This window comes from Globicephala melas, chromosome 2, assembly GCF_963455315.2.
Source record: "Globicephala melas chromosome 2, mGloMel1.2, whole genome shotgun sequence".
Classification (NCBI taxonomy): Eukaryota; Metazoa; Chordata; class Mammalia; order Artiodactyla; family Delphinidae; genus Globicephala; species Globicephala melas.
Genome location: NC_083315.2, coordinates 173,125,678 through 173,141,813, shown reverse-complemented (window position 1 = coordinate 173,141,813; position 16,136 = coordinate 173,125,678).

Sequence of the window (16,136 nt, the reverse complement as noted above, 5' to 3'; positions counted from 1 at the left end):
TCTGCGATGGAACTATTCTGTCTTTCTCCCGCCCTCCCTCTGTTCCCATCACCACCACCTCGCGCCCCGTCTGCACCAGATGCATCTGCTAGCTCACTTCATTCGCACCGCAACCAGAGCAGATGCCGTGGGTCATTATGCCCACTTTCCTGGTCAGTAAACTGAGACTTACAGAGGTGAGACCTGGCAGAGTTGCAACTGTGCTCCCCAGACTCTGATGCTGGGCATGTCTAGATCGTGTTAGGCCCTTGAAGGAAGGTCCCTGGACCTCACCCGCCCTCCCTGCCCCCCTCTCTTCCTCCCACGAACAGTTGTTCAAGGTCCTCTGTGTGCCAGGCATTGTTCTCGGTGCCAGGGGTGCGAAGACAAATCGGACACAGGCTGCCAGGAAGACAGATGCTGAAGCAAATGTTCGCAGGACAGGGCGGCACAAGTCAGAACAGAAGCGAATTCAGGATATGATTCAGACGACAGGGCCGCGAGGAGGCAGAGGGCACGGCTCCAGTGGTGTGTGTGTGCGGGGGGCGGGGCGGGGCGGCAATGGGAGATGCCACAAGAAAGACACAAAGGCTGAGGCGGGAAGCAGGGGCTGCTGAAAGCCCAAAGGACAATACAAAAGCCTCAGGCCTGATCTTTGCTAATCTCAGTTTGTTGAAACCCATAACCTCATGACTCCGCCGGCCCCGCATCTGTTTATGCGCTCATTGGAATCCTCACTGACAATATATTTGTTTAATTTCCAGCAAGAGGGGGAAGATTTGTCAGGGTCAGGGATACGTCTTGCATAAAACATTTTGATTAAACTCTGTTGGCCAGAGAATTACTTTCCCCATCATACTCAGAGAAAGCTGGTTGTTTCCTAATTGGAGTCACTGCCTCGCCGGCGTGTTCGCCATTTACCGCGCGTTCTCTGCCAGATGTTGCTGGATGTAAATTCCTCCCCCGAAGAGAACCCGGAGAGTCTTGGGAGAGGTGTTAACTGGCGCGAGCCACAGGAGACGGCTGTGCGCTCGGTTGGAGGAGAGCCGGCATCCTACAGGGAGGCTGGGAAGCGGACGTCCTTGTCTACAGTGGCCGGGAGGGAGTAATTAAGAAACATGGGGCTGGCAGAGTGTCTCAGCCCCATCAGCCGTCTGATAGGTGTGGAGGTCCCACTCAGAGCTTGTAACGGCATGTCTGCCAGTGGAGCCCAAGATGCTAGGGCTCTTGGGCTAGGCTGCTGAGAGCTGAGGCCGTCCTTGGCTTCGAAGGAGGGGTTGTCAGAGGGTCATGGCTAGGAGCGAGTGTGCAGGAGGCCTCCCTCAGTCTTGGATGGGGCGGAGAAATCTCTGGGTAGGCGCAGTAAGGAGCTGTGTGCCTCCCAAGGGGGTTTCGAGTGGGGGCAGACTTTGCCTGTGTCCTGAGTGGAATGGAGAGCAGGATGGGGCAGCGGGGGGAGGGGGGGGACACAGAATGAAAAGAAGGGAGACCAGGGAGCTACTTCCTACTCCACACCTGCTGTGCACCAGCCCTTCATACGCTCCATGTCCTTTAAGCCTCACCACAGTCCTGCTGAGTAGGGGTTGTTATGCCCATATTTCAGATGTGGACACTGAGGCTCCACGAAGCAAATTAGCTTCTCTGGAGTCACACGGGCAGAAAGTGGAAGCACAGGGATCTGGGCCCAGAGCCCAGGCTGTGTACATGGAGCCTGGCCCAATGTGGACAGTAAAAACTTCAGGAAAGCAGAGAAGGGGGTGCTTACCAGATGACCCTCCATGTGTGTTCCACGGGCATGCCTACGGGACCGCAGAGGCAGGCTGGACTCACTACACGATGGAGGGGCACAGACCCCCTCTATCATCCCCTTCCGTGTTCATGGCAGGCATTGCTCCTCTATCACAGCATTCTTCCACACAGAATTCTGGCACTGCCTCAGCACGCTCCTCACACCGGGCCTCCCGGTAGCCAGCAACCAGGGCTGGCTGATGGTACGGGCTGGGCTTTGCCATCCCAGGCTAGTTCTTCGGTTTTAAGTTCCCAGATTCTGGGCCTGCACTGTCCAGTGTGGTAGCCACTAGCCACACTACCGAGTGCCTGAACGGCGCAGAGTACTTAAAGGAGATGCGTTCTGAGTACGAAGGAGATGCCTGATTTCAAAGATGCAGCCCAGCCAGAAAAGTGTAAAATAGCTCATTAACAACTTTTATGTTGACTGCGTGTCAGGATGATGATATTTTGGATACGCTGAGTTACAGGAAGTATCTTAGTAAAATTAATTTCACCTTTCTTTTACCTTTTTAAAAATGTGGCTCATTATTCTTTTTTTAACATCTTTATTGGAGTATAATTGCTTTACAGTGGTGTGTGAGTTTCTGCTTTATGACAAAGTGAATCAGTTATACGTATGTTCCCATATCTCCTCCCTCTTTCATCTCCCTCCCTCCCACCCTCCCTAGCCCACCCTCTAGGTGGTCACAAAGCACCGAGCTGATCTCCCTGTGCCATGCGGCTGCTTCCTACTAGCTATCTGTTGTACGTTTGGTAGTGATATATGTCCATGCCACTCTCTCACTTTGTCCCAGCTTACCCTTCCCCCTCCCCATATCCTCAAGTCCATTCTCTAGTAGGTCTGTGTCTTTATTCCCGTCTTGTGTGGCTCGTTATTCTGTTGGACAGCGCTGGTCCAGGGCTTAGGCTGCTGTGAAGAGCGCCCCTGGTGGCTGCGAAGGGGAAGTTCAGCCCATCGAGGACCTGTCTTACTAGCTGTGCCCCGGGGCAAGTTAATATTGAACGGCACTGCACCTCAGTTTCCTCATCTGTGAAATGGGGATAATAACAGTTATTATCTCATAAAATTGCGATTGAGGAATAGATAATTAATGCATGTAAAGTATGTAGAAGAGAGCCCCACATGGTAGTAAGTGCTAAGAGAGGATTGGCTCTGTTTTTAACAACTTGTTGACTGGGAAGTGGAGCCCAGGCCCTTTTCTCTCCTGGGCCTCCTGACTTTGGCCCAACGCCAGAGTGGCCTCCACTCTTTGCAGGAGTGATGGAAGAGATAGGCAAGCTCAGCCGGCCCCCAGCAGGAAGAGAACAACTTCCTATAGTGTGCCCCTTCCCAAAGGCTCCCCCATCGCGGCTTCCTGTGTCACACCGACAAAACTCCCTGTGACCCTCCTCCCATCTGGGCCCCCGCCCGCCAGAGCCCTGAGCTCGCAAACCCTGAGCCCCAGTTCCAATCTTTGATGGCCTCAAAGCAGCACCCCCCATTTCTTTGGCTGTTTCCCACCCCCATCTCACTACACAGATGGTGATACTGTCGCTTCCAGGGCAGCTGCTTAGCTCAGTTCCAATTCCCACAGAGCCCTGGAATTTGCTAGAAGCAATAGTAGCTAAATTATTAGAGGAATGTAAATCAGAACTACAGTGAGGTATCACCTCACACCGGTCAGAATGGCCGTGATCAAAAAGTCTACAAATAGTAAATGCTGGAGAGGGTGTGGAGAAAAGGGAACCCTCCTACACTGTTGGTGGGAATGTAAATGGATACAGCCACTATGGAGAACAGTATGGAGATTCCTTAAAAACCTAAAAATAGAGTTACTATATAATCCAACAATCCCACTCCTCGGCACGTATCCAGAAAAGATGAAAACTCTAATTTGAAAGGTACATGCACCCTACTATTCATAGCAGCACTATTTACAATAGCCAAGACATGGAAGCAACCTAAGTGTCCATCAACAGATAGATGGATAAAGAAGGTGTGATACACACACACACACACACACGCACACACATATAACTGAATATTACTTGGCCATAAAAAAGCATGAAATATTGCCATTTGCAGTAACATGGATGGACCTAGAGATTATCATACTAAGTCAGTCATACAGAGAAAGACAATTATTATACGTAGAATCTAAAAATGATGCAAATGAACTTATTTACAACACAGAGACAGACTCAACAGACATAGAAAACAAACTTATGGTTACCAAAGGGGAAGGTGGGGGAGGAATAAATTAGCTGTTTGGGATTAGCAGATACAAACTACTATATATAAAATAAATAAGGTTTTCCTGGTGGCACAATGGTTAAGAATCCGCCTGCCAATGCAGTGTTCGAACCCTGTTCCGGGAAGATCCCACATGCCACGGAGCAAATAAGCCTGTGTGCCACAACAATTGAGCCTGTGCTCTAGAGCCCGCAAGCTACAATTACTGAGCCCGCATGCCACAACTGCGGAAGCCCGTGAGCCTAGAGCCTGTGCTCTGCAACAAAGAGAAGACACCACAATGAGAAGCCCGTGTACCACAGCAAAGAGTAGCTCCCACTTGCTGCAACTAGAGAAAGCCCACACGCAGCAATGAAGACCCAATGCAACCAAAAATAAATACAAATAAAATAAATAAATTTTTAAAAAATTTTAAAAAATAAAATAAACAGCAAGATCCTACTGTATAGCACAGGGAACTATATTCAGTATCTTGTAATAAAACATAATGGAAAAGAATATGAAAAAAAAGGTGTGGTATACATAGACAATGGAATATTACTCAGCGGTGAAAAAGAATGAAATATTGCCATTTGCAGCAACACAGACGGACCTAGAAAGTATCATACTGAGTGAAATAAGTCAGACAGAGAAAGGCAAATATTATATGATATCACTTACATGTGGAATCTAAAATATAATACAAATGAACTTATTTACAAAACAAAAACAGACTCACAGACATAAAAAACAAACTTATGGTTACCAAAGGGGGAAGTGGGGGGAGGGAGGGATAAATTAGGAGTTTGGGATTAACAGATACACACCAATATATATAAAATAGATAAACAACAAGGATTTACTGTATAGCGCAGGGACCTGTATTCAATAACTTGTAATAACCTATAATGGAAAAGAACCGGGAAAAAATATATATATGTATAACCGAATCACTTTGCTGTATACCTGAAACTAATACAAAATTGTAAATCGACTATACTTCAGTTAAAAAAAGAAAAAACCCGTAGTAGCTGTGGCTTTTCAGATATAAAGCAAGGGTGGCTAGTTTTGAAGTTTCTGCAAAACTTAGAAAATACACAAAGTATAAAAGAGAAAAAAGAGTCTTCTGTAATTCCACCAAAAAGAGACAGCGGCTGGTTCCTAGCTTCCTAGGTTCCCTTCTAGAGCAGCTCTCCAATAGAGATATAAATCAAGCCACCAATGCAAGCCACATGGGTAATTTAAAATTTTCTAGTGGCCACGTTTAAAAAAGGAGAACCGGGTGAAATTAATTTTAACAATATATTTTATTTAACCCAACGTATCCAAAATATTATCATCTCAACACATAATCAATATAAAAAATGATGAATGAGATAGTTCCCATTCTTTAAAAGTGCTGAATCTTTGAAATCCAGGATGTTGTTTACATTCACAGCACATCTCAATTTGCATCAACCACATTTCAAGCGCTCAATAGCCCCGTGAGGTCTGTGGCTACTGTATTGGACCACGAGGGTCTAGAGGGGTTTTTTTAAGCAAATGGGCGTGGACAAGTTTGACATTGGACTGGCACGGCCTGGAGAGCTCGGGACCCTGCTGGGCCGCACTTGACCCTGAGCAGCCTTGCAATCACAAAATCCCTTCCTCCCTCGGGGCAGGCTGTTCCAGGTGCCCCGCACAGAACACACATATGCTTTCCCAAGAGCTCCACGCATCATTCCAGATACGTCGGATGCCAGCGAAGGAAAAGGCCAGATGGCTCCACAGTACTTTGGCCCACGATGGGGGACCAGGTCCGCTGGGGTCCTCCAAGATTAAAAAACACGGAGTCTTCAGAATTCCTCCATCATCCTCGTTAGCACTGCTACTGCCCCGTTGTTCACACTTTCTGAAGTTTCCTCGGTTTTGTACTCTAGGGAGAAGCTCCAAGATGCCTAGTACTTCAGGCTTGACATCCTGCCAACTTGGGCTCCGCGCGATGGGCTCCCCGTACTTTCTGAACTGCAAGTCTCCCAAGATGAAAGACTGCAAAAGAAGATAAAAATAGTCCCAAGGAAAGGGACTGCTTCAGCTGGCCCAGTTTGCAGAATCCCTGTTTCATCTCTGATGTGAATAATTCATCCCCTCTAAAGCACTGCTGTTAAGTTAGAAACATCATTATTGCATCTTCTTTGATGAGTCCCTTAAAAAAAAAATCATAAACACCGAGCACATTAGGAGGAGAACCCGAAGAGCATCACTTAGAGTCATTTCTTCAGGCAGAAAGTATCACCCATTATCCGCTGTGACCAGCTTGTTCCCCAAGTCTACATATCAGAGCTGCCCTTGGTTCCCTCACCGACCCACGAGGGGGTACAACCTTGTTTGTTTTGAAAGGTTTGCCGAGGTGACCCCAGGGAAGGGAAACAGCCTGGACTAGGAGGCTGGCGACCCGAGAAACTGCTTCAACTCCATCACCAGCACGCTGGGCCAGGCACCTCCCCCCGGGCCTCCAGTTCTCAATTTCCTCAAAAAGACGAGCCCAAGTATATCTCTGGAGTGAGGTCGACTGAGTGTGTGTTCTTGTAGAAGCTGAAGGACACCTCGTGGAGCTCTGGGACATTAATAATGCTATGAATAATAGCTGGCACCCCACCACCTTTAATTGAGCACTTACTATGTGACCGGCTACCCACACTGAGAGCTTTAGGCGCATTATCTCACTTAATCCTGCAAGTCTGTAAGGAGGTACTCGTATTATACCCATTTTCCAGATGAGAAAACTGAGATATGGGGGAGGGTGAGTCATTCGCTGGGCTCTCTACCCTGTCCTGTCCTTCTCCATCTCTCAGGAGATGGCCCTGATGGTGACGGCCACTCCACTCTGATTTCTGACAGTCTTTGAATCTCAGGTAGATCCCGGGGCATATAGGTCTGCAAGGAGGCCACTGAGCTGAGTGACAGAGGCTAAGGGACATCCTGAAGCCAGCCGTTTCCCACAAAGCCACGCTGCCCCTCCCCATGCAGGCTGCTGGGCCTCTGCTCAAATAGCAGACGCAGGTGCAGGACGGCGGTGGGTGGCTGCCTGCTGCACGCCCTTTGGGGCGGAGGCTCTCCCGCCTCATCCTGCGGTCCCCTCTGGCTCTCCCAAGTCACCAAGCCTGGATTTCTGGGACGGGAGTGCCGAGGCAGGATGCACACTCCCAGACCCACACCTGGGCCATCACGGGTTCCTTGGCCGAGGCAGTCTTAACACTCCATCCCCATGACAGCTGATGGGTTCCAGATTTTCTGTTTTACTTCTTCAGGAAAACGGAGCCCAGAGCTTTGGTTTGGCTCCCCCCATGGAAAATCCACCCTGCTGTTTGGCCAGTGTTACTGCAGGCTGCCTGGGTACTCCTGGCCTCGGGAACCTCCCCTCCTGTACAGCAGAGCCTGGTCGGGGGAGGCCCGGCCGGACAAGGCTTGGCAGGGCCGGGGACGGTGCCGGCGGGGGGGGGGGGGCGGGCAGCGTGGCCCCCAGCTGCAGCCCAGGCCTGCCCCGCAGTGGAGGCCAGGCCCAGCTCCGCCCTGTGGGAAGGCGATCGGAGGCTTTTCCAATCCACAGGGCAGGATGAGCTCACTTCCGCTCCCTGTGGAAGGGGAGCAGAGGGGCAGTGTGTCTCCTTATATGGAGCTCAGGGCCCAGTGCTGGGGCCCCAGGCCCTGGAACACCTGTCTTAGCCACACTCCCCCCTTCCCGAGCCCCCTGTCTTCTTCTGAAGGTGGGTCAGCTCTTCCTGCCTTGGCCCTCGGATGGGCCAGCAGCTGTGTGTGTGGGTCTCTCTTGCTGTCCTGACGCTGTGTGGGTCCCATGTCCCAGTGTCCGCGCCGCAGCAGCCCCGAGCTCTCTAGGGGCCTTTGGTGGCTCCAAACGACTTCCCCTACCTTGGCCTCAGTGTCCCCAACACCCCACACACACCCCAGAGCAGCCCCCTGACAGGTGGGGGGACTGAGGATAAGACTGAGCGAACTGACGCCCCGGCCAGCAGGTGTGGTCCAGAGACGGCTAATGCTCCTGGGAACTCCCTTCAGAACCAGCCCCACCCGTCCAGCTCCATCCCGCAGGGCTTTGGGCTTCGCTTCAAGCAGGGCCCCCAGGGTGGTGTCTGGGTGAATCTGCAGGCACCACCCCCTGCCCAGGCCCAGGGGCGCTGCCCCCACCCAGTCCTAAGCCGCTAAGCTTGGACGGAGGAGGGTGGGCTCCGTCACGCCCGCCCGTGTCTGCGGGCCCCGCACGGCTGCCCGGTTGGCCGGTGCTGGGATAGGTCTGCAGCCGAGACAGAAAAAACGGAGGAAATCCATGACGTCTGGGCTCAGCTCAGGGGGCCCTGCCCTGCTTCCGCTGGGTCCCCAGGCCTGGGAAGGGGCACACAGGCTGGTTGGGGTGCAGGGGCTCCGGAGGAAGTCATCTGGGCTGGAGGGGAGGGAGGCTGAGGCAGACCCCTGCTCCTGAGCTGCTGTCGAAGGCCTTCTGCTGAAGCTGCCGAGAGGGAGGGAGAAGGAAGGAGGGGGGAGGGGAGGAAGAAAGGGGCTGGGAGGAAAGCCCCCCCGGAAGCAGCAGCGGTGTCTGAGCAGAGGCTGGCCAGTGCAGAAGCAGCGTGGTGCCTCTGAACTCTTCTCTCCCCCATGACAGCGACCTCCTCTTTGGCCGTGGGCTTCCCGCTCCCTCTTTACCTGAGCCACATCACAAATGGAATCTCTGTCACCCCCAGCCAGACCCTCCGGCAGCTCCCCATGGTCCAACGGGCTAGTCCCAACTCCTCCCACCAGGGACCGGGACCCAGCATGGCGCGACCTCACCGGCCCTCCCTCCGGCTCCTTGCCAACCCTCCCCCACCCCGGCCACGCCGGAACCCTGACTGTCTGCGACTGTCTGCGGGGACCCAGCAGAGCCCCAGGTGCTGGGGAGCTCCTGCTGTCTTCTCCTGCTGGAAGGTTTTCCCACTTACTGCCCATCCCCTACGACCCCTCAGTGGCCATCTTGGGCTCCTGTCCACCCCCCTGGCTTGTCCACGGCAGCCCCACTCTGCCTTGTCCAGGCCCTACCCTATACTGGGCTGGACTGTCACAAGTCAGCCTGCGCCCCAGACAGGGGCTTCCTGGAGCAGTGACAGCCCCAGTGACTTTCGGAGCTTCTCTGGGCCCAGCATAGGATACGGTACATGTTTGTTGAATAAATAAGTGACCTAGAAAGGGAGTAGCTTGCCCTTTCACACCCAGAGCAGAAATACTAACGCCCTTCAAGGGCCATTCTGCCCCAGATGCCACCAGCGCTGTCCTCCGGCACACCTCCCCTCCCACTGCCCCCACCAAGTGTCCACCTTGAAGGCAGCCTCACTCCGGACAAAGTGGAACCCCAAAGTTAACAAGGGGCTCATCAGACCCTTGGCTCCTGGCACCTCCCCAGCCCACAGCTCCTCCCCAGGGCCAAGCTGCCCCAGCTTCCCTGCCCTGGGCTGGCCCAGGGCCACCTGAGCTGGACCCACCTACGCTCCTGAGAGCGTGGCCTTCTCCGGCAATGGGCTCCGCGTCCCCCAGCCTCCCCACGGCCGCCTTCCCCAACCTCCGGAGGTGAGCTGCTCTCCCTTGCCTCCCGGTAAGGAGCCCCTGTGTTCCCCTCGGCAGGTGTCACTACTTCACAGGACATTGCCCAAACTCTTCAGAGTGGTGTCCACTTTTCCATGAAATACATTATCCCTCTTTCCTGGGGTCCTCTCTCCTCACCTCTGTGGCCACGAGGGCTGCCTTTGTCATAAAATAATTTAGGACGCTTTCATCTTTCCCACATCCTGTTTGCCTTTCTCCTCGACGCAGGTTGTTCAAGTCTATTCCTCCGACTGACTTTCATGTCGTAAAACTCCATTAAGCTTTTATCTGCCTCGGGGAGCCGTGCCTTCAGGAACCTGGGAAGGGAGGGAGTTTCTTGACAGTGAACAGAGTAAATGTGTAAATGGGCAGAGAACTCAGAGGCTGTCTCGTCCCCCCACAAATCCACCCACCCCACCTCCGAGATAGAGCATCTCTACCTCACTCTGCTCCCTGTGCTGGGAAGGCACTGTGGAGGCAAGCAGGGCAAAACCATTGATTTCGAAAGCCTTATCTGAATATTTGGTTCATTCCAGAGGTAAAGAAGCTCATTCACAGAAAAGTGGGTGCCTTACAGGTAGCTGCTCTGGCAGGAAGAGCTCTGGAGAAGGAGTCTGAGATGTGGGTTTGAGTCACTGCCAGGGCTACTTTGTCCCGGCAGGAGGACCTGGCGGTGTTGACATCTGTGACATTTGTCTGACTTTTTTTGGGATTTCTCTTCTCCTTCTGAATATTCACCCTTGACCTGACTTTGAGGGACCCCCAAATTGTATAAGTTGAGATGCCACCAAGACTGGACCCGCCTAGATCTGAGCTGTGACGTATCCCCGCTGTGTGGCCTTGGGCCACATGCCTCAGTTTCTCACCTGTCCCTCCCCCAGAGCATCCTGAGGTCTGAGTTACATCACAGAAACCATACTTCGTGCTCCAATGAACTGTTACTGTTTCTAAATGAGTTCAGCACCGTGGATTTGAATTCCCGCAAGAACACGCTGAGGTTGGCGGTCTCCCATTTCACCAACCAACCATCAGGGGCATCGACAGCTTAACTGGGATGAGAGCTCAGTCTGCAGCTGGAGCCCCGAGGCTCAGGACAACCAGCCCCCTGCTGTTTCAAAGTAGCCAGTGGACCTACATTTCTGTTCCTACGAGGCAGCTGCTCTCCTCCAAGACTCCAGCTGGGGAAGGAAAAAGGCCCCGTCTTCTTTCGCTGCCCCGAAACTGAGGGGAATTCATCCCTGAGCTGGCTGCTCACAGATACACTCACCTTTCATCCTCCCAGCAGCCCTTACAAAAACCCCATTTCATAGATGAGGAAACTGAGGCTCTGAGAGGTGAAGTAACTTTCCCAACGTCACACAGCAGATAAGGTCTGGTCTGTCTAGCAGCAAAGCTCCTTCTCAGTGACACGGCACGTGCCGCCATCCGTATGGCCTGTGGTCACCCTCCCCCTGCCCTTTGGCCTCTGCTCGGTCTCCCACTAAAGGCTGTATTGCTGCTGGACGCATAAGGCTGGGGTGGGTGACCTAGATTCTGCTCCTGTCCTTCCTTACTCTGCCCCCTGCCACCAGATGGGCGGAGGACCTTCTAGTAGATAGGGGTTCTGCACCTGTGAGGCAGGAAACTCTCCGGGCAGGGTGAGGGGCCACCCTCTGGACTCCCAGAGGGCATGACCCGTTGGCACAGGGTTCCACCATGGCTCTCTGCCTCATCTGCACCCTCAGTTGTGGTCCTTGCCCAAGGCCAGGCTCCACACGGGTTCTTCTGAGGCTGCATCCCATCCCCCACCATCCCGACCCATGCCCAGCAACCCGGCACCCAGGTGAGCAGCGGGACGATGGGAAGTTCCCAGAAGCGCTGGGTGGGGGCAGATACACCTGTTCCCCAAAAGGTCACCATCCAGTGGATTCAATATTTTTCAGCCAGGGAGGCATCCTATGTGTATTTCGTAAAAATAAAAGGAAGAACGTCCGAAGGCTTGTTTCCTGCCTGGAGCCACCGGCAGCTCACGGCTCATTTCTCCCGTCTCCTCCGGCTATAATTAAGCTCGCAGTACGGAGCATTTCTGCCTGCTCAGCTCCAGTCGCAGAACAATATTTCAGCCCACAGTTAAATGACGTGGATAAATAAAGACGCCCCGGACTCCTGCGAGGATGACAGTCCCCCCTGCCCCCGTCACCGTGCTCTGAGGACCCCAGGAGCACCCTGTTGCCTTGGACACTGTGACAGTGGCCTCGAGATGGACAGAGGCTGCAGGGCCTCCTCAGTGGGGAGGCCGTTGAAGTGCCCGACCTCTCTCAGGGCCTCAGTTTTTCCATCTGTAATATGGGGGAGCAGACAAGTCCCTCTGGGCTCAGCCCTGCCGGCTTGAGCCTCCACATCCTGACTCAGAGTCAGACTTGCAGAGGCACACCTGGGGATCTGCATTCCCCCGGGCCCCCAGGTACCCTCTCCATGGGACCGTTTGTAGGGGGCCGGCTGCCTAGAGACCTGGGGAGGAGGGCCAATTTCAGGATGATCCTAGGGTCCCTCTCTCCGCCTGACCTGACCCCAAGCCCCGTGGTGGAAGGGCAGCCCCAGGCCAGTAAGTGCTGCAGTGCCCTTGGGCCACAAGGGGGCAGAGGCACCCAGGCACAGCACCTGCCTCTGCTCCAGCGAGCTGGGTCGGGCACCACCGGGACGCGTCTGTCCGTCCTGGTCTGCAGAGGGGACCAGGCGCTGGGCAGGGGCCAACCTCTCCCCTGCAGCCTGGATGGCCCTCGGGCCTCTGCCCCAGCCTCTTCTGGAAAGCTCTTTAAAACTCAGCCAGATCCCCTGCGTCCGAATCCTGGCTGAGGGCCCAGGGATGGGAATTTCACACCAGGCCCCGCTCCCACTTCTGATGCGCACCAAGTTTAATTACCACCGATTCTGATCCAATGCTCAGTCACCCCATTTCACAAGTGGGGAAACTGAGGCCCAGAGAGGCAGGGGTTTGAGCGAAGACCCTCCCCAGCCAAGCAGCGCTCCCAGCATTGGGCGACTCTGCTTCTTGTCGTGGTGTGAAACGCTGCTGAGAATTTCTTAATTCCCTTTCGCAAAAAGACAGGTTGTGCTTTGTGCAGAAATCGTTATTCAAAAATTACAGACTCTGCTTGTTTCTATGGAAACATTTTTCACCTTATGCAAATGAGGCAAGAGGCATGAAAACAACGCCTTCCCTCTCTGCCCCCCTTCTTTCTTTTTGGAACCTTGAAAAGCAGTGGCTGAAAGTTTAGTCCTGGGCAGAGCGGGTGCGAGGCGGCCCCTGACTCTTCCGGAGCCCTGGCTCCGGGATGCTCGGCCTTGACGCCCCCAGGTTGGCAGGGCTCAGAGCCTTCCGGCCAGTTAAGTTCCACTCTGATCGTTAGCGAGCAGAGGCTGGCAAAGTTCTCTTCAAAGTGCTCCCCAGCCCTTTGAAGGGGAGCCCGCTGCCCACAGAGAACCCCACAGGGAGTCCACCCAAAACATAGCCTGGGGGTGGCACCCCACTTCTGGCCATCTTCCACCCTCACCTGCTTCGAGCACCTGTTGTTTGCTGGGCCCAGACTGGCATCCCTTTGAGGAGCTTTTCCTCTGTACCCCTCCTGCACCCAGCTCTGCTGCCAGGAGGAGAATGGTTGGGGATCCCCGAGGCCAGGGGTGGGGATGGCAGGTATATCTTTCCTCCTGTGTCGATTCAAGCCCCAGCGCCAGTACCTCCCGACTGTGTGGCCTTGGGCCAGTGTCTTTGCCTCTCTGAGCCTCACTTCCTCCCCCGCTTAGAATGGGGGTGATTGCACCCATCTTGCCGGGTTGTGGTGAGGGTGAAATGAAAGCACACAGTGGGGTCTCAATCCATAGGAACCCCAAGTTGCTCCTTGGGAAGGGGGAGCCAGGATGAGCACAGACCTCTGGGGGCGGGGTGTACTGCGTGGGGCGTGCGCACTCCAGGAAGAATCTCCACCCCCGCCCCTGCCGCTATCCAGAGCCGCTCCTGACAGAGGCAGCCACCAGGAGACAGTGTCCCACAGAGCAGGGGCACCAAGTTTGGATCCCAGAGACCTGGGTTCAAGTTCCGACTCAGAGGTGTCCTCCCCGTGTGATCTGGAGATCACTGAGCCTCAGTTTCCCCATCCTCTCCCCAGCCACCCCAAGGGCTGTGTGGGGACCAGATGACGGAAGTATGTGAGAGGTAGGCGGGTGAGGGTCAGTGAAGGTGGCGGGTCCGAGGCCAGACATGACTGTCCATCCTGAGTATCAGCCACTACTTCATGGCCATGACCCAACTGTACACTCTCTGGCTCTGGGGCCCCTGAGGACACTCTGCTCTTCTTCCTCTGCTGGCCTCTCCCCAACCCCCTGGAAGAAGGTGCTAAACACTGTTCTGTGTGGTCCATGTATATCACTTATGTAAGTAAGCATATTGTCCCACTTTACAGGTGAGAAAACTGAGGCACAGACAGGCTGAGCAACTTGCTCAAGGTCACACAGCTAGGGAGTGGGAGATGGGATTAGAAACAGCAAATCCAACCGCAGAGGCCGAACAATTGACTACCATGCTATCCTGATTCCGTCTGCATTTGGGAGTTGCATCAGTTTCCTGCTGCTGTCATAACAAAATACCACCAACTGACTGGCGCCAACAACAGAATGTACTGTCTCAGTTCTGGCGGCTGGAAGTCCAAGATCAAGGTGTCGGCAGGGTTGGTTCCTTCTGAGGCCGAGGGAGGACTGTCCTGGGCCTGTCCCCTCGGCTTGTAGACGGCCATCTTTGTGTTCACATGGCCATCTCCCTCTACATGTGTCTCTGTGTCCAAATTTCTACTTTTAAGGACACCAGTCCTATTAGATTAGGGGTCACCCTGATGCCTTCTCTTTAACGTAGTACCTCTGTAAAGACTCTGTCTCCAAATAAGATCACAGTCAGAGGCACCGGGGGTTAGGACGCCAACATACGAATTTGTGCGGGAACACACTTCAACCCAAACAGGAGTTAAGAGACCGTCTGAGGTACGGGACCCAGGGGTTCGAGGATGGACAAGGATGGTGAATGGGGACTTTCCTCTCAGAGTAAGACCTTAACCCCCAAAGTGCAGGCAATTAGCCTGAGGGCCCCCATTTTCTAAAGAAGTCCCCCCGAAACAGCCCAGTGGGACTAGGACGGGGGGGTCGGGTCGGGGAGACAGAGCCGCTCTCCCCACCCTTCGACCAGGCCTGCAAAGTCCGCGGGCAGAGAGCACAGCCGCTTCCTGTCTGTATCCCACTGAGTTCAGTGGTCTGACACACCAGCTATTGGAACATTATTTAGAGGAAGAGAAGAAAACCAATAGGAAAAACGAAAAATCACAATCTAGTGAACAAAACTCAGGAACTGGGGCAAAGGGAGAAATGAGCGATGTCTCAGTTTTCCGAGGGGCCCTTGCTGGGTTCTCTGTGCGCCGGTTATCACCGTACTGCCTTTCAGCTCCAAAGCCACCTTGATGTCTCTCCTAGTGAAGGACGAGGAGCCCCTGAGACTTTCCAGGCTGCTGGCACAGTACTGAGCTTTGTCCCAGAAGGCTCTGGAGTCCATGCAGGAGGAAGAGAGCTCATTCCTGGTCTGCTCGGTGGCGGAGCAGGTCCTGCAGCACGCCCGGCTTCCCCGCATCGGCCCCTACCCGGCGGTTTGGCCATGGACCACTTCTCCATGGACAGCTTTCCCCACACCCCAGAGGGCAGATTTCCAGCAAGTTCCCTGCGATGGACTTCCAGCTTCTGCCAGCCTGGTACCACAGTGACCCCTTCGCCATTCAGTAAAACATAACCACTCCTCCCACAATAATATCTAGAGCTCAGTCCAGGGGTGGGTGGCATCTTCTTTGGGTGCTGTCTCAGCCCTAAGAGCAGGGGCTGCTCCTTATATCTGCTATTCTTCAGAGTTCTCTTTACTTCTAACCAGCCAGTCTCTCATTATTACAATCCTGTTATAGGTAATAATCCCGGAGGACAGACTTTCCTTGTTCAAATGAATGTGTAGGGACTTCCCTGGTGGTCCAGTCGTTAAGAATCTGCCTTCCAATGCAGGCGACACGGGTTCAATTCCTGGTCTAGGAACTAAGATCCCACTTGCAAGGGGCAACTAAGCCCGAGTGCCGCAACTACTGAGCCCGCCCGCTCTGGAGCCCACACGCCACAACTAGAGAGAAGCCCGGGCACCGCAATGAAAGATCCCGCGTGCCGCAACTAAGACCTGGCGCAGACCAATAAAATTAATTAATTAATTTAAAATACAATAACAAATTAATGTGTAGTTTCTGTCTCCTGGACCCTGACTGATACAAAACTGGTAGCAGGAGTGGTCCCAGGTGGTAGATGAGATGTGGGGATGGGATTGGTTATGCCTCTGGGCTTGCACACGGCGCTGAGCTTCCTACTGCAGGAAGCAGTGTGTCAGTAATCCATATATACAGCAGCAACACCGTTAACCAAACCATCACCTGTTGTTGACGTCAGTGAAAGGGTTCAGGCCTGAGGAGCCGGAGGAGATGTTGAACTTGCCGCTTAC